An 18,742-nucleotide genomic window follows, 5' to 3' on the forward strand; every position below is an offset into this window, starting at 1 on the left:
ACAAAACTAGTTGATGAAATTGTTGCCAGGCAGCTGCATCTGGGGAGGTCTTTCCCTGCACACTAGGTGAAACCTCAACCCGAACTGGGGAGAATTCCTAACTCTGAGAAAGAAGTTACAAACAGTTCTGTTAAGTGTAGGTAAGGAAGGAAGGAAGGAATTCATTAAAGCAAGAATGGTAGTGAATGGCAGCAGCTGTGCAAGCAGTAGAGCGCAAAGAAGAACAAAGGGAAAGAAGGGAATTTCATTGAACTCCTGCTTTGCATAGGGCAAATCCCTTGCCAACTTCTGAAGCCAGGGTCACCTGGAGTCCAGTGTCTGCTTGAATCTGCACAGCATAGGAATTAAGTCCCTCCTATCCCAAGATTTGCAATTGCTGCAGAGCACTGGATGGAGTGAGATTACGTTCTAAGAACTTCCCCAAAGCAAAGAAAAATTTTCAGGCAGGATACTAAAGAGCATGATCATACAATGGTAGTTTCATCTGGGTCACCCAGGCAACAGGAACTTGCAAACCCAAATCAGAGATCTTAGTAGCCCTTCCCTACTTGTCTGAAGTAGAACAGAGTGGAGAGTTGTGCTTAAGTCTATAAAGGTAAATGAAATAGCAAAGTAACAAAGATGCTTACCACTGGGAAAAGGAGTCTCTTATTAAAATCTCCTGAGAAGCTTGGAAGAGTCTGGAGACAAAATGGCAGTGGTTGAACAGCAAGAAGGCTTTATTTAAGGCAAAGTACATACTTGAAGTAAGTGAAGTGCGGGCAGCCTCAGAGAAGAGGTTCACTTAAAGGCTTAAGATTGGGTTTTTAAGAATTTCAAGAATGGGGTAAAGGCCCAAGGGAGCAAAGCTGACTGTAGTCTCATGATGTCTTTCTCTGGTTATAGAGACATTAGCATGATCAGTCCTCTAAACATAACACAAGGAATTTATTAGTCCTTTTCTTCTCCAAGATAATGGTTGCCCTCAAGCAATGAAAACATATCATTTAGGATTGCTTGCCATACCTTAAGATAGGGTCCTTTGTTGGCTAATTACCATAAAATATGTTAAGAATCTTACCTCCTAACTACCTGGTTTTTAAAATGGAGCCTTAGCCTTAAGATGGAGTCCCTCCTGTCCTTACTATACTATTTGTATCTCAGCGTTTTTCATCATAGGAAAAATTAATCATGATGCTTGTCCCGTGTTCCTGCTCTACCTCAAAATGACGGTGTATCCAAACAGTGTAAAGGTGTGCAGCAAAGATCTCTCTGAACTCATATGGAGTGTTTTCAAGGACTATTTTGTCACATGAAGAAAAACAAGGTGTGAAAGTACATATTTATAATATAAGCATTTTTATTAAAAGGGGGAATAAGACTATGTATATAGAATTGATTTATTTAAAAAAGAACTACGTAGGATAAACCAGAAACTAATGAAAATGTTGAAATAAAAAAAGGTGCAACTTCTGTTTTACCTCTTCATGTAGTTTTGACTTTTGAACCATGCAGTTTGTATATTAAATAAAAAAATTAAAAACAAACCCTAATGTAGAACACAAACCTCCACAAATTAACCAAACTAATGTCGCTATCAAATTGATGCCATAACCAGTCAGAAGAAAGAATACATTCAACTAACTGTTGAGCACAATATTACCTTAATAGAATGCATTTTAACTACGGAAAGAATTGCAAAAAGTATTCGTGTTTTCTTAATACATTTTTCTTTAAATGTTATCAGTGAAAAAATTCTGAAATTATTTTGTATGTATGGTAGGTTAGAGAAAATCGTTGGAAACTAGAGGGTTTTTTTCTCATTATGGGAGAAGGAAGATACCAATTGGATAGGAGGGTAGGAAGAACCATGTTTTCTAAAATTTGATTTGATTTCAATTGCAGGTATTGTTATTAACTCATGGTTCTTTAAAACTTTCATTTTGTAGCTCTGTCTCCTGAAAAAGTCTAGAAGCAATAATATTTCAATCATAGTGGGCACTTACATTACATGAATGATGATTTCTTATTACTCTTCTTCACTGAAAAGAATCCAGGGTTTTTGGAAAAACGACTGATTAAAAGTCTAGGATATAGGAAAAATAGTGAGTTGGAAACATCGTGTGCACAAAAGTGACACAGTGCTCAGAATTAATGGGGACACGTCAAAAGGATACAGGAGCTAGGTGAAAGTTGTTCCTGCTAGCCAAATTTGATAAATTGAACAAAAATAATAATGATTGTAATGGATTATATTATCTTGAGTCAGAAAAGAACACATGAGTCTATAATGACACTAAAAATAAAGACGATGATGGAGACAAGCTTTCTTCTTTCAAAGGCTGCTGGCTAATAAATGTAGAAAAAGTTATAGAACTGGAAATGTCACCATTTTGCAACCACCATTGTTATAATTCAGTCAGGATCATCAACAGATACTAAAATTATTGGGTGAAAGATTTTTGAGGATTATTGGGTAATAGGATAATCACACATTATCATGTATCATCCCAGAGTACTTACTAATTAGAGTATAGTACACACACACACACACACACAAAAAAAAAAAAAAAAAAAAAAACTGTGTGTTGAGATTGAACCCTAAACTTTATAAACCTTTGGTAGCCCAGAAATGGGAGAAACTCTTATGATGAAGATCTTCAACAGTAATCCTCACTGGAAGAAGAGACGTCTGCTTGTCTTTGGGTATGTTGTTTTGGAATGCTCCTACCTCGAGACACAAAAGTAGTGTTGCTGGCAGAAACCAAAGTCACCAGAGTAGAGATGCTTAGGTTGAGAAGTTAAGCCTGGTGCTTTTTTTTTGTAATAATATGAATCCAGTGTGTCTTGCCACAGAGTGGTACTTTAGCAAAGCCAAGACCCTGCAAATTTGTATATTCCACAGGAAAAGGGTTATTTTCCATATTTGGATTTAGATTGTGCTCTATTTGGTTTTTATTGCTGGAGATGTGTTTACGTTCTTGTGGAGTAATGCACAGAGAATCAGGAGCAGAACCCCTAAAGCTGCAGGGGAGATAGGCACATTTAATCTTCCTCCAGGACACTGAAGGCTGGCCTGGACGTGGTCCAGTGTGGCACAGAGTGAACTGTGGATACACCCACTGAAATTCGGTAACCCAGAAGGTACTGATGTTGAATCCTGTTAAATCATCATTGTCGTAAGGGGTGGGAGGGGTGGAGCTCAGGATAACCATAGCCCTGAGGGTTAGGCTAGGGATTTTTTTTGAAAAGAAACTTTAAGTCCACTGGCAATCCCTGAGCAGTTATTGTAAATTACTTGGGTACAAAACTTCAGGATGGAGGAGGGACAGGAACTGGAGAGGAAGGAGAAAATTTTGAGCCCTTTGAGCCCTTGTTCGGGCTTTTGCATGGACCTTGAGTTTGGCATGGACCAAGATAGATGTGAGCTGAGCAGGGAGGCAGTCAAGGCGGGGTTGCATGGAGGTGGCATCTCTGAGAGAAGCCACTTCTAAGAGCAGCTAGCCTGTCTCAGTTATGCCGGGGCATTAAGGAAAGGGCTTGCCCCAGCTAGGGGGACAGTGGTAAAGGGCAACCAACTCTCCCCTCAAGTCAAAGAGGACAGATCAGGAAATATTTTCCAAAGCATCGAAGTTGTAAGATACAAATCAATTAATTGAGTGTGTATGTAGTACTCTTGGATTCTGACTTACCCTCATATTAGGTCCAAAATCACCTATTAATAATTCTGAAATCCCAATGACTTTGAAAACTTAATGTATTTTGTAAGTTTGCAACCATCTCATTTGATGGCAAAAGTTGACTAGAATTTATGTGAGATTATTTATATACTCTATTTTTCTCATTTTATTTCTGATTATATGCTTTGCTGCAGAAAAATGAATGTATTTATTAATAGGGCACTGCCTTAGCATTCTCCTGGCAAACTGCATTTGACTGGCTAAATCTGAAAAATCAAATATCTGAAAGCCTCTGAAGTCCCCAGTCTCTGGAAACAAAGGATGGGGGTTTAGACCTAGATAAGGGATTTGTACCTATATTAATCTTTATCCAAGCTGGAGATCTGTCTCAGGGCCCTGAAGGGAAGCAGGCCCTGTTTCCTTTGATCCTTAGATAAACCCCCATCCTCCTCCTATCTAAGTAGAACTTGCAGACTGGTGTGCACCACTTGGTCACAGACCTTCCTTGTCCACACTGATTTAAAATATACAAATGTGTTGCTAACAGTTAAAACTCAGGAGGTTACACGTAAAGGTCTAAATTTCTAGTGTGTCTTGGGAAACTGGAAAGCTAGCAATATTGAGTTAGCGTTCTGGCAGACCAGAAATTTGTTGAAACTGAACGGCAACTGCTTTAGGTGGGACAGTTGTCCTCTGTTTGCCCCAGTTTCCACCACTCCCGAGTGAGCTATCAATGAGGACATGAGGCTCAAAATTAGTGACAACGTAGAAATATGTCTTCTTTAAAATAAGTAGTTTTGGTTGTGTTTTATTTTGGGTGGAGGGGTAGATGGAAAGGAGTGGTAGGCAAAGGCCCCTATTCACCCAGCTCACTTCATCTGTTTATCCCTCTAGTCCCTTGGAGGCATTTCAGTTTTTGATTCCTCCTATAACCCCAAGTCAAAACTGTTTTCCTCAGAGTCCCTGGAAACCCTACTAGTGTTTCCATCCCAGCTGTAGCCCTGGCCCAGCAATGACCTTAGGTTGACTTCAGCTCTGGACAGAGCCCAAGGCATTTTCCGTTAGCACTTGCTCCTCTCCTAACTCACTCCTCCTTGTCTGTTTCTTTCTCCAGGTCTGGGAAATCTTCCTAAGAACTGCCTGTCTTCATTTAAAACTTTTCCAATAAGTGCGTTTCTTTCTACCTGTTTTGTAGCTTTTCAGCTATGCCAGCTTGTGCTGTTTTCATTCTTTCACACTGTGGTCCCGTCCTGGCAGGCAGGGTGTGCTGCTGAATGAGTGACCCCATCCTGTGTTTCTGACTTTGACATGGTGCGTTTTGATCCTCCATGATCCTGCATGATTTCCTGTTCTTTGTGTTTCCAACACCAGCCTGGCCACCTAGTTTATTTCCTCTAGAGCTCGCACTTTTGTTAACCCCACTGCATTATCTCTACCAGAGGACCGGAGGCCTTCATTGTGACGCATGGTGGAAAAGATCCCTGCATGAGAAGCCAGGAGATAAGGCCTCTACTCCCAGCTACACCCTCACTGGTAGAAAGTCCATAAATAAATCACTTTCCTCTCTTGGCCCTCAATTATCGAACGAGGCTATAGTACTATAGATATACTCAATATCCTTTTTATCCTGCTTAGTAGGCACCCCCCAACTGATAAAACATTATTGATTTTTTTGTGTGAGGCACCTCATTTTTCCTGTTGGTCTTGGTTGGGGAACCTTGATAGATGAAAACATTCATTTCCTTGTTTGGTGCCTGAGGAATTTCTCACTATAATAACATAAAGAATGCACACGAGGGCTGGCCTTTCTCCTGGATGCTGACACAGGGCCTGAGTAAGACCAGATCCACCATGTGGAAAGCAACAGATAGAAATAGATGTAATTGAATTCCATCATTGCTCTCTACCCCTCCCACCCAGCATTGTGCTCCTGTTCTTGAGGTTAGAGACTGGCTTCCTGCTAGCAGGACCCATTTCTCATGGGTTAAGGGAAAGAGCCAGGACCTTGGATCAGACTTCTGAATTGCAGCTTGACTACTTAATGCTGTGTGACCTTGAGCCATTTAGCTCACCTCTCCCTAGTCTGAAAACAGAGGCAATTATACTGCCTTTTGAAAGTGGTGTCAGGATTAAATAAACTAATGCATGTAAAGCTCTTCACACAGAGTTTGACACATATTAAGTATCCAAAAGGTGTTATATAACTTTATTATTTTTGTCTTTATAAGCAAAATAGCACACTTTATTTCCCAAGAGCCTCTAGGCCTGTCTGTGAAAAATTTATTCCACCTCAGGAGTATGCAAAAAAGAAAAAACCTTTCTAAAAACTAGCTTATGAAGAAGGCTCTCCATTAACCTCCTGTCCTTTGCCCTCCTAGTTCTTACGGACAAGCTGAGTAGGTATTTCCAGCTGTATCTAATCAAAGGACAATTAAAAGCCACTACTAGAGCTACATTAACTGTAGAATAATCAATTCTAAACTAAAAGGCTGCTGCTGTGTTTTACCTTAACGTGTAGTCAATAATGTAAGCTACAAATACTCCTAAGGATCTTCTTTTAATAAAAGAAGAACATTTCAGCGATCATGATGCTTTCATTCTTTTAAAAGAATTTTTTTTTCTGGTACAACAAATGGGGATATTTTATTTACCCCAATGAGGATTTTGCTGAATTTTTATTTATTTTAAATTACATAATACACAGTGTATTGAGTACATTCTGATAAAACAATCCAAACAATGCAAATAAAGTGAAAGTATGAAGGGCTTTCTTGACACCATTTCTTCCCTTGCATCCCCACCCCACCTGGCCTTCTCCCCACACGCAAATTCCATTGCTCTTCCAGGATAAACCACTATTATCACCCAGCTGTATAGCTTTCTAGGTCCTTTTCTGCATTTGAGAGCTGGATTTCTATATGGAGGTAAATGGATGTGGGTTACAAAGACAGAAATTTATACTGACAGAAATCTAGGAAATATCTGTGGGAATGGATATTGAGGTGTGAGCTAATGGTGGAAGGAACATAAAGTTGGATCAGGCCAGATTGATTGATATGGACTTATTAAGCAGAGGTTCAGCATTTAATGTTGCATCTTGGTAAGTTAGAAAGGGATCTAACAGTTTGGTTGGCGGAAACATAGACCAAAATGTAGCCCAAAGCAAGGTGAAATGCCAGAAATGCCTTGGTTTAATGTAGAGGAGAGGATTCACAGGCTTAGGGAGACTGAAATGTTAAGAGGGGGTTTGTTGCTTAAGACCTATTTACCCACACTGGGAGGGTCCAGAAGACATACCATTCACCACTATTGTGCAAAATTAACTTTTTTTTTTTTAAGATAATTATTTTTTATTGAAGGGTAGTTGATGCACAGTATTACATTACATTAGTTTCAAGTGTACAACACAGTGATAAAACATTTATATACATAATTCTAGGATCCAGCTATCACCCTACCAAGCTGTTACAATATCTTGACTATATTCCTTATGCTATACATTACATCCCGGTTACTTATTTATTTTACCATTGGAAGTCTGTCCTTTTGTTTTGTTTTGTTTTGTCTTTGTTTTTTTTGTTTTTTTTTTGTGAGGGCATCTCTCATATTTATTGATCAAATGGTTGTTAACAACAATAAAATTCTGTATAGGGGAGTCAATGCTCAATGCACAATCATTAATCCACCCAAGCCTAATTTTCGTCAGTCTCCAATCTTCTGAGGCATAACAAACAAGTTCTTACATGGAGAACAAATTCTTACATAATGAATAAGTTACGTAGTGAACAGTACAAGGGCAGTCATCACAGAATCTTTCGGTTTTGCTCATGCATTATGAACTATAAACAGTCAGTTCAAATATGAATACTCATTTGGTTTTTATACTTGATTTATATGTGGATACCACATTTCTCTCTTTATTATTATTATTTTTATTAAAATGCTGAAGTGGTAGGTAGATACGAGATAAAGGTAGAAAACATAGTTTAGTGTTGTAAGAGAGCAAATGTAGATGATCAGGTGTGTGCCTGTAGACTATGTGTTAATCCAAGCTAGACAAGGGCAATAAAACATCCACGTATGCAGAAGATTTCTCTCAGAACGGGGGGGTGAGGTTCTAAGCCTCACCTCTGTTGATCCCCAATTTCTCACCTGATGACCCCCCTGCGACTGTGCCTGTCTTAGGTTGTTCCTCCCTTGAGGAATCTTACCCGTCTCTGGCTAACCAGTCATCTTCTGGGGCGATACAGGGAAATGTAAAGTTGGTAAGTGAGAGAGAAATCTTATTGTTTGAAATGGTTAGCTTTTTATTTCTTTGCATATTTATGCCCTGTAGCTTCTATGCCCAGCATTTGTCTTGAGGTGTCTTTACCACTTGGAAGAATTATGATACTTGGTAAATTTGATATGAGGCACGAATTCTATTTAAGGGTTGTAATTAGGAAGGAAGAAGAAAAGTTACAGAAGTAGCAGGCGGAAGAAAACATGGGAAGATTGATTATTTCTTTGACATATCTTTTTGTAGAGTAACTTCAGCATGTATAGGTTTTAAGCTACTACTTAAATTGCACACACACATTAACATAATAGGAGTATAGTTACATAACCAAAGCATACCTGTAATTGCCAGCCATCTCCAGTGAAACCAAGAAAACCAGTTAGGCACCTTAGGCATTTGTGAAAACTTATCTATGATATGGTGGATATTGTCCAACTGAACTTGAACAGTCTGAGAGAAATCAGACAAATTAAAACAACCCATTCCTGGGGAATGTTCACATCCCTTATGTTCTTTTAACAGTAAATAGTCTGTAGTTGTAAGATTTTGGAGCGCTACAATTTGCACTTCTCCTAATTCTTGATTGAGTTCCGACAGTATAGATCCAGTCAAATTTGTTGTTTTACTGTATGCACAGGCCAGCTTAGATATCTCCTTCCTCATTCCCATGGCAAGTCCAGGAACTGGTGGGATGAGTGCATCTACAGCTGTAGCAGTGCGTGGATCTTTGTTGGGGTTTTTTGATGATCATCTTCTGGCATGAGTATTCCAGAGAGTGCTGATGTTGGAAGTTCTCTTTCATATAGTATCTTAGTTCATTTTCAGGGGTAGCCCAATTAGGCTTTGATCTTCTGTATAAACGCAAACAGACCCTTTGCCTACACTTTTATATGCCCTTTATACCCTTGTGTAGAACTCATTGGAGGTTACCACACAGGAACTGCCCTTTTTGTTTGTTTGTTTGTTCTCCTTTGTTTTGTTTTTGGTATCACTAATCTACACTTACATGACGAATATTATGTTTACTAGGCTCTCCCATATACCAGGTCTCCCCTATAAACCCCTTTACAGTCACTGTCCATCAGCATAGCAAAATGTTGTAGAATCACTACTTGCCTTCTCTGTGTTGTACAGCCCTCCCTTTTCTTCTACCCCCCCATGCATGCTAATCTTAATACCCCCCTACTTGTCCCCCCCTTATCCCTCCCAACCCACCCATCATCCCCAGTCCCTTTCCCTTTGGTACCTGTTAGTACATTCTTGAGTTCTGTGATTCTGCTGCTGTTTTATTCCTTCAGTTTTTCCTTTGTTCTTATATTCCACAGATGAGTGAAATCATTTGGTATTTCTCTTTCTCCGCTTGGCTTGTTTCACTGAGCATAATACCCTCCAGCTCCATCCATGTTGCTGCAAATGGTTGGATTTGCCCTTTTCTTATGGCTGGTTAGTATTCCATTGTGTATATGTACCACTTCTTCTTTATCCATTCATCTATCGATGGACATTTAGGTTGCTTCCAATTCTTGGCTATTGTAAATAGTGCTGCGATAAACATAGGGGTGCACTGATCTTTCTCATTCTTGATTGCTGCATTCTTAGGGTAAATTCCTAGGAGTGCAATTCTTGGGTCAAATGGTAGGTCTGTTTGGAGCATTTTGATGTACCTCCATACTGCTTTCCACAATGGTTGAACAAGTTTACATTCCCACCAGCAGTGTAGGAGGGTTCCCCTTTCTCCACAGCCTCGCCAACATTTGTTGTTGTTTGTCTTTTGGATGGCAGCCATCCTTACTGGTGTGAGGTGATACCTCATTGTAGTTTTAATTTGCATTTCTCTGATAATTAGCGATGTGGAGCATCTTTTCATGTGTCTGTTGGCCATCTGTATTTCTATTTTGGAGAACTGTCTGTTCAGTTCCTCTGCCCATTTTTTAATTGGGTTATTTGTTTTTTGTTTGTTAAGGCGTGTGAGCTCTTTATATATTCTGGACGTCAAGCCTTTATCGGATGTGTCATTTTCAAATATATTCTCCCATACTGTAGGGATCCGTTTTGTTCTATTGATGGTGTCTTTTGCTGTACAGAACTTTTCAGCTTAATATAGTCCCACTTATTCATTTTTGCTGTTGTTTTCCTTGCCCGGGGAGATATGTTCAAGAATAGGTCACTCATGTTTATGTCTAAGAGGTTTTTGCCTATGTTTTCTTCCAAGAGTTTAATGGTTTCATGACTTACATTCAGGTCTTTGATCCATTTTGAGTTTACTTTTGTATATGGGGTTAGACAATGGTCCAGTTTCATTCTCCTACATGTAGCTGTCCAGTTTTGCCAGCACCATCTGTTGAAGAGACTGTCATTTCACCATTGTATGTCCATGGCTCCTTTATCAAATATTAGTTGACCATATATGTCTGGGTTAATGTCTGGATTCTCTAGTCTGTTCCATTGGTCTGTGGCTCTGCTCTTGTGCCAGTACCAAATTGTCTTGATTACTATGGCTTTATAGTAGAGCTTGTAGTTGGGGAGTGAGATCCCCCTACTTTATTCTTCTTTCTCAGGATTGCTTTGGCTATTCGGGGTCTTTGGTGTTTCCATATGAATTTTTGAACTATTTGTTCCAGTTCATTGAAGAATGTTGCTGGTAGTTTCATAGGGATTGCATCAAATCTGTATATTGCTTTGGGCAGGATGGCCGTTTTGACGATATTAATTCTTCCTCGCCACAAGCATGGGATGAGTTTCCATCTGTTAGTGTCCCCTTTAATTTCTCTTAAGATTGACTTGTAGGTTTCAGGGTATAGGTATTTCACTTCTTTGGTTAGGTTTATTCCTAGGTATTTTATTCTTTTTGATGCAATTGTGAATTGAGTTGTTTTCCTAATTTCTCTTTCTGCTGGTTCATTGTTAGTGTATAGGAAAGCCACAGATTTCTGTGTGTTGATTTTGTATCCTGCAACTTTGCTGTATTCTGCTATCGGTTCTAGTAGTTTTGGGGTGGAGTCTTTAGGGTTTTTTATGTACAGTATCATGTCATCTGCAAATAGTGACAGTTTAACTTCTTCTTTACCAATCTGGATTCCTTGTATTTCTTTGTTTTGTCTGATTGCCGTGGCTAGGACCTCCAGTACTATGTTAAATAACAGTGGAGAGAGTGGGCATTCCTGTCTAGTTCCCGATCTCAGAGGAAATGCTTTCAGCTTCTCGCTGTTCAATATAAGGTTGGCTGCAGGTTTATCATAGATGGCCTTTATTATGTTGAGGTACTTGCCCTCTATTCCCATTTTGCTGAGAGTTTTTATCATGAATGGATGTTGAACTTTGTCAAATGCTTTTTCAGCATCTATGGAGATGATCATGTGGTTTTTGTCTTTCTTTTTGTTGATGTGGTGGGTGATGTTGATGGACTTTCGAATGTTGTACCATCCTTGCATCCCTGGGATGAATCCCACTTGGTCATGGTGTATGATCCTTTTGATGTATTTTTGAATTCGGTTTGCTAATATTTTGTTGAGTATTTTTGCATCTATGTTCATCAGGGATATTAGTCTGTAGTTTTCTTTTTTGGTGGGGTCTTTGCCTGGTTTTGGTATTAGGGTGATGTTAGCTTCATAGAATGAGTTTGGGAGTATCCCCTCCTCTTCTATTTCTTGGAAAACTTTAAGGAGAATGGGTATTATGTCTTCCCTGTATGTCTGATAAAATTCCGAGGTAAATCCATCTGGCCCGGGGGTTTTGTTCTTTGGTAGTTTTTTGATTACCGCTTCAATTTCGTTGCTGGTAATTGGTCTGTTTAGATTTTCTGTTTCTTTCTGGTTCAGTCTTGGAAGGTTGTATTTTTCTAGGAAGTTGTCCATTTCTCCTAGGTTTCCCAGCTTGTTAGCATATAGGTTTTCATAGTATTCTCTAATAATTCTTTGTATTTCTGTGGGGTCCGTCGTGATTTTTCCTTTATCGTTTCTGATACTGTTGATTTGTGTTGACTCTCTTTTCTTCTTAATAAGTCTGGCTAGAGGCTTATCTATTTTGTTTATTTTCTCGAAGAACCATCTCTTGGTTTCATTGATTTTTGCTATTGTTTTATTCTTCTCAATTTTATTTATTTCTTCTCTGATCTTTATTATGTCCCTCCTTCTGCTGACCTTAGGCCTCATCTGTTCTTCTTTTTCCAATTTCGATAATTGTGCCATTAGAGCATTCATTTGGGATTGCTCTTCCTTTTTTAAATATGCTTGGATTGCTATATACTTTCCTCTTAAGACTGCTTTTGCTGTGTCCCACAGAAGTTGGGGCTTAGTGTTGTTGTCATTTGTTTCCATATATTGCTGGATCTCCATTTTGATTTGGTCATTGATCCATTGATTATTTAGGAGCGTGTTGTTAAGACTCCATGTGTTTGTGAGCCTTTTTGCTTTCTTTGTACAGTTTATTTCTAGTTTTATGCCTTTGTGGTCTGAAAAGTTGGTTGGTAGGATTTCAATCTTTTGGAATTTTCTGAGGCTCTTTTTGTGGCCTAGTATGTGGTCTATTCTGGAGAATGTTCCATGTGCACTTGAGAAGAATGTATATCCTGTTGCTTTTGGATGTGGAGTTCTATAGATGTCTATTAGGTCCATCTGCTCTACTGTGTTGTTCAGTGCTTCCGTGTCCTTACTTATTTTCTGCCCAGTGGATCTATCCTTTGGGGTCAGTGGTGTGTTGAAGTCTCCTAGAATGAATGCATTGCAGTCTATTTCCCCCTTTAGTTCTGTTAGTATTTGTTTCACATATGCTGGTGCTCCTGTGTTGGGTGCATATATATTTAGAATGGTTATATCCTCTAGTTGGACTGAGCCTTTTATCATTATGTAGTGTCCTTCTTTATCTCTTGTTACTTTATGCTTGTTACTTTCTTTGTTTTGAAGTCTATTTTGTCTGATATTAGTACTGCAACCCCTGCTTTCTTCTCACTGTTGTTTGCTTGCAATATGTTTTTCCATCCCTTGACTTTTAATCTGTACATGTCTTTGGGTTTGAGGTGAGTTTCTTGTAAGTGGCATATAGATGGGTCTTGCTTTTTTATCCATTCTGTTACTCTGTGTCTTTTGATTGGTACACTCAACCCATTAACATTTAGTGTGACTATTGAAAGATATGTACTTATTGCCATTGCAGGCTTTAAATTCGTGGTTACCAAAGTTTCAAGGTTAGCCTTGGTTCAAGGCCCTTCTGTTTCATTATATTAAATATATCATGCCATTCTCTTCTGGCCTGTAAGGTTTCTGACGAGAAGTCTGATGTTAGCCTGATGGGTTTTCCTTTATAGGTGACCTTTTCCTCTCTATCTGCCTTTAAAACTCTTTCTTTGTCCTTGATCTTTGCCATTTTAATTATTATGTGTCTTGGTGTCCTCCTGGGATCCTTTCTGTTGGGGGTTCTGTGTATTTCTGTGGTCTGTTTGATTATTTCCTCCCCCAGTTTGTGGAAGTTTTCAGCAATTATTTCTTCCAAGATACTTTCCATCTCTTTTCCTCTCTCTTCTTCTTCTGGAACCCCTATAATATGGATATTGTTCCTTTTGGATTGGTCACACAGTTCTCTTAACATTGTTTCATTCCTGGAGATCCTTTTATCTCTCTCTATGTCAGCTTCTATGCGTTCCTGTTCTCTGGTTTCAATTCCATCAATGGCCTCTTGCATCCTATCCATTCTGCTTATAAACCCTTCCAGAGTTTGTTTCATTTCTGCGATCTCCTTTCTGGCATCTGTGATCTCCCTCCGGACTTCATCTCATTTCTCTTGCGTATTTCTCTGCATCTCTGTCAGCATGTTTATGATTCTTATTTTGAATTCTTTTTCAGGAAGACTGGTTATGTCTGTCTCCTTCTCTGGTGTTGTCTCTGTGATCTTTGTCTGCCTGTAGCTTTGCCTTTTCATGGTGATAGGAATAGTTTGCAGAGCTGGGACGAGTGACGGCTGGAAGAACTTCCTTTCTTGTTGGTTTGTGGCCCTCCTCTCCTGGGAGAACAGCGACCTCTAGTGGCTTGTGCTGCGCAGCTGCGCGCAGACAGGGTTCCTGCTTCCTGCCTGGCTGCTATGGAGTTAATCTCCGCTGTTGCTGTGGGCGTGGCCTGGCTCGGGAGCTACTCCAAAGTGGTGGAATCGCGTTGGAGCAGGAGCTGCTGGGAGGCTATTTATCTCCGTAAGGGGCCTCCCTGCTCCCTGCAGCCCAGGGGTTAGGTTGCCCAGAGATCCCCGGATTCCCTACCTCTGGATTAAGTGTCCCACCCTGCCCCTTTAAGACTTCCAAAAAGCACCCACCAAAACAAAACGACCACCAAAAAAAAAAAAAAAGAAAAAAGAAAAAAGAAAAAAATTTTTTAAATTAAAATAAAAGGTGGTCGCTCGTTTTTCTTTATTCTCCGGTGCCAGCCTCAGACCTCTGCTCACCGGTCTTGCTGCCCTGTTTCCCTAGTATTGGGTTCCCTATCCCTTTAAGACTACCAAAAAGCGCTTGCCAAAACAAAACAGCAAAAAAAAAAAAATGGTCGCTCGCTTTTCTGGTGTCCTACCCCGCCAGGCCACCGGTGCCCGCTCACTGTTCTTGCTGCCCTGTTTCCCTAGTATTGGGGTCCCTATCCCTTTAAGATTTCCAAAAAGCGCTCGCCAAAAGAAAACAGCAAAAAAGGAAAAAAAAAAAAATGGTGGCACGCTTTTCTTATGTCCTCCAGCGCCCAGCCTCCGGTGCCCGCTCACTGTTCTTGCTGCCCTGTTTTCCTAGTATCCAGGGCCCTCTGGGCACGTACTGTGTCTGCGCTCTGGCCCGGATGGCTGGGGCTGGGTGTTCGGCAGTCCTGGTCTCCGTCTCCCTCCCGCTCTGCCTATTCTTCTCCCGCCGGGAGCTGGGGGGAGGGGCGCTCGGCTCCCGCGGGGCCGGGGCTTGTATCTTACCCCCTTCGCGAGGCGCTGGGTTCTCTCAGGTGCAGATGTGGTCTGGATATTGTCCTGTGTCCTCTGGTCTTTATTCTAGGAAGGGTTGTCTTTGTTATATTTTCATAGATATATGTGGTTTTGGGAGGAGATTTCCGCTGCTCTACTCACGCCACCATCTTCCGCCCCTCCCAAAATTAACTTTTGAGGGTAGCCTCAGCATCCTAGAAGAGCTCTGTAATTGTTTTTTTCTTTATACCATACCTTATAGGGGGATCTGTGGTCCCTGAATTGGGAAACCTAAATGCTGTGGGAAAAACTGGATGATGGATGACAAGGTTCAAGTGGTAACACTTAATCACCCAGGCAAGGTGGGTACCAGGAGGGCCAATCAGCAGCCAGAATTGTCTCTCTCCTGCAGACCTATGGTTAGCCATGGTGCTCCCAGAAGTGAAATATAGGAAGCCTCCTAAATTCTTACTTTAGCTGTATAAACACAAAAGTTCTAGGTCAAGTGAAGAGAAGTTTAACTTGATTCATAAAACAGAATCATGGCCCCTCAACCAATTCGCAGGGTTGAGCCAGTTACAGCCCCAGACCCACTGAACTAAGGGGAAGCCAGGTGCCCTTGAGGACAGACCCTCGTACACTGCTGAAATTTTGTGCTGTTAATCTTTCTCCCAACCTTCCCCAAAGGGACCTGTGGTTTTTGCCAGAGCAGCACAGCACTGGGAAAAAAGGAAATAATCGTAGCTTTGGGGGACTATTGGACACCGGCTCTTAATTGACACTAGTCCAGGAGACCCAAGATGTCACTGTGTTCCATCAGTCAGAGGAGGGGCTTACAGAGGTCAGGTGATTGGTGGAGTCTTAGCTCAGGTCTGTCTCACAGTGGGTCCAGTGGGTCCAAACACATCCTGCAGTATTTCTCCAGTTCTAGAGTACATAAGTATCCGATACATTCAGCAGCTGGCAGAACCCCCGCAGTGGTCCTCTGAGCTATGGAGTGAGGGCTATTATGGTGGGAAAGGCCAGGTAGAACCCACTAGAAATGGCTTTACCTAGGAAAATAGTAAACCAAAAGCAATACCACATTCCTCGAGGGACTGCAGAGATTAATGCCACTAACAACATCTTGAAAGATGAAAAAGTGGTGATTTTTCCCACCATGTCCCCATTCAACTCCCCTATTTGTCCTGTGCAGAAGATAGGTGGTTCTTGGAGAATGACTGTGGACTATCATAAGTTTAACCAGGTGATGCCTCCAATTGCAGCTCCTGCACAGGATGGGGTTTCCTTGCTTGATCAAATTAACACATTCCCTACTATCTGGTATGCAACAATCTGGCAAATGCATTTTTCTCCATATTTGTTAATAAAGATCATCAAGAGCAACTTGCTTTCAGCTAGCAAAGCCAATAATATATCTTCACTTTCCTACCTCTGAAGTAGATCAACTCTCTCCAGCCCTGTGTCATAATTTAATTTGCAGGGACCTAGATCACCTTTCCCTTCCACAGGATATCACACTGGTTCATTACATTAATGATGTGATATTGATTGGATCTAGTGTGTGAGAAATAGCAAGTACTCTAGACTTATCAGTAAGATATTTGCATGCCGTAAGTCCAACAAAAATTCAGGGGCCTTTTCTAACCTTCATGGAATTTGTAGGGGTCTAGTGGTGTGGAGCATGTCAAGGTATCCCTTCTAACGTGAAGGATAAGTTGCTGCATCTGTCCCTTCCTAAAACCAAGAAAGAGACACAATTCTTAATAAGGCCTTTTTGGATTTTAGAGGCAACATGTTCCACATTTAGGTGAGTTACTTTGGCCCATTTACCTAGTGACTAAAAAGCTGCTAGTTTTGAGTAGTGCCTAGGAAAGAGATGGTTCTGCCGCAGGTCAAAGCCACTGTGCAAGCTGCTCTGCTGCTTGGGCCATATGATGCAGCAGATCCAGGCTGCTTCAAGTGTCAATGGCAGGTAGGGGTGCTGTTTAGAGTCTTTGACAGACCCCTGTAGGTGATTTGCAGGGCAGACATTTAGGATTTTGGAGCAAAGCCCTGCCGTCCTCTGTAGATAACTGCTCTCCTTCTGAGAAACAGCTCTTGGCCTGGTACTGGGCCTTGGTAGAGAATGAATGCTTGACTGTAAGCCCCCAGATACCTTGTGACCTGAACCGTCCATCATGAACTAGGTAATCTGACCCACCAAGCCATAAAGTTGGTGTACATAGCAGCACTCTGTCATCAAATGGAAGTGGTACACATATGATCAGACCCAAATAGGCCCTGAAGACACAAATAAGTTACATGACCAAACACCCATGGTCTGCACTTCTGCTACACTACCTTCTCTCTCCTAGCCTGCACTTGTGGCCTCCTGGGGAGTTCCCTACACTCGGTTAGTCAAAAGAGGAATAGCAGACTTGGGGTCTTGTTTGCAGATGGTTCTGCATAATATGCAGGCACTGCCTGGAAGTGGAAGCTATAACACTGCAGCCTCCTTTTGAACATCCCTTAAGGTGAAGGAAAATCTCTCTGAGAGCAGAATTTCAAGCACTGTACCTGGTTGTTCACTTTGCTTAGAAGGAGAAATGGCCAGATGTGTGAATGTGTACTGATTCATAATAGGAGGGCAGTGGTTTGGCTAGCTGGTCAGGGACTTGGAGGGACTATGATTGAAACATTATTGGAGACAAGGAAATTTTGGGAAAAACTGAGTGGATAGATCTCTCTGAATAGGCAAAAAGCACAAAGACATTTGTGTCCCATATGAATGCTCACCAAAGGGTAACCTCAGCCGAAGAGAATTTTAATAATCAAGTAGATAGGATGATCCATTCCGTAGATACCAGTCAGCCTGTCATCACCCAGTGAGCTTATGAACAAAGTGGCCATGGTGGTAGGGAGGGAGGTCATGCCTGGGAACAGCAACAAGGACCTCGCTCACCAAGGCTGACCTGGCTGTGGCCACTGCTGAGTTCTCAATCTGCGAGCAGCAGAGACCAACCCTGAGATCTAGATATGGCACCATTCCCCAGAGTGACCAGCCAGCTACCTCAAAGCAGGTTGGTTATTGGACCACTTCTATCATGGAAGGGGCAGCATTTTGTTCTTTCTGGAACAGATCCTTTCTCGGGATAGAGACTTGCCTTCAATGCTCACAGTCTGCCAAAATACCATCTGTGGGTTTACAGAATGCCTTATGTGCCATCATGGGATTCTATACAATATGGTTTATTAAGCAACTCAATTCACAGCAAAGAAGTGTAGCAATGGGACCAGGCTCAGGGAATTTGCTGGTCTTATGTGTTCCTCACCATCCTGAAGCAGCTGGCTTACTAGAATGGGGGATGGCCTTTTGAAGACTCAGTTACAGCATTGGCTGGAGAGCAGTACCTTGCAGGACTGGGACAAGTTTCTCTAGCAGGCCGTGTACCTGCTGAATCAGCAGCCAATATATGTTGCTGTTTCTCCCATAGCCAGGATTCATGAGTCAACGGGTGGAAGTGGGAATGACCCTACTATTATCCCTAGTGACTCACTAGCAAAATTCTTGCTTTCTTGTTCCCATGACCTTGTGCTCTGTTGGCTTAGAGACCTTAGACCAAAGGGGAAAGTGCTTCAATCTGGGCTGCAATAACTGGTGCTGGGCTGCTTTGGACTCCTCATGCCTCTGACTCAACAGGCAAGAGGGTAGTTTGGTGCTGGGTAGGGTTATTGATCCTGATTACCAAGGGGAAACTGCTCTTCTACTTGACAACAGAAGAGTATGTCTGGAATACAGTAGGTCCCTTTAGGAGGCTTTTAGTATTCCCATACCCTGTGATTAAGGTCAGTGGAAAACTACAACAACCCTGTCCAGGCAGGACTACCAATAGCCCAGATCCTTCAG

The 18,742-nt window shown here is 41.3% G+C and overlaps 1 pseudogene; it reads left to right on the top strand.

Annotated features, from left to right (window-relative positions):
* Positions 1-18,490, top strand: part of LOC130679506 (uncharacterized) — a 39,480-nt pseudogene extending 20,990 nt beyond the window's left edge.
* Positions 18,491-18,742: the final 252 nt, after the last annotated feature.

Source organism: Manis pentadactyla, chromosome 1 (assembly GCF_030020395.1).
Source record: "Manis pentadactyla isolate mManPen7 chromosome 1, mManPen7.hap1, whole genome shotgun sequence".
Classification (NCBI taxonomy): Eukaryota; Metazoa; Chordata; class Mammalia; order Pholidota; family Manidae; genus Manis; species Manis pentadactyla.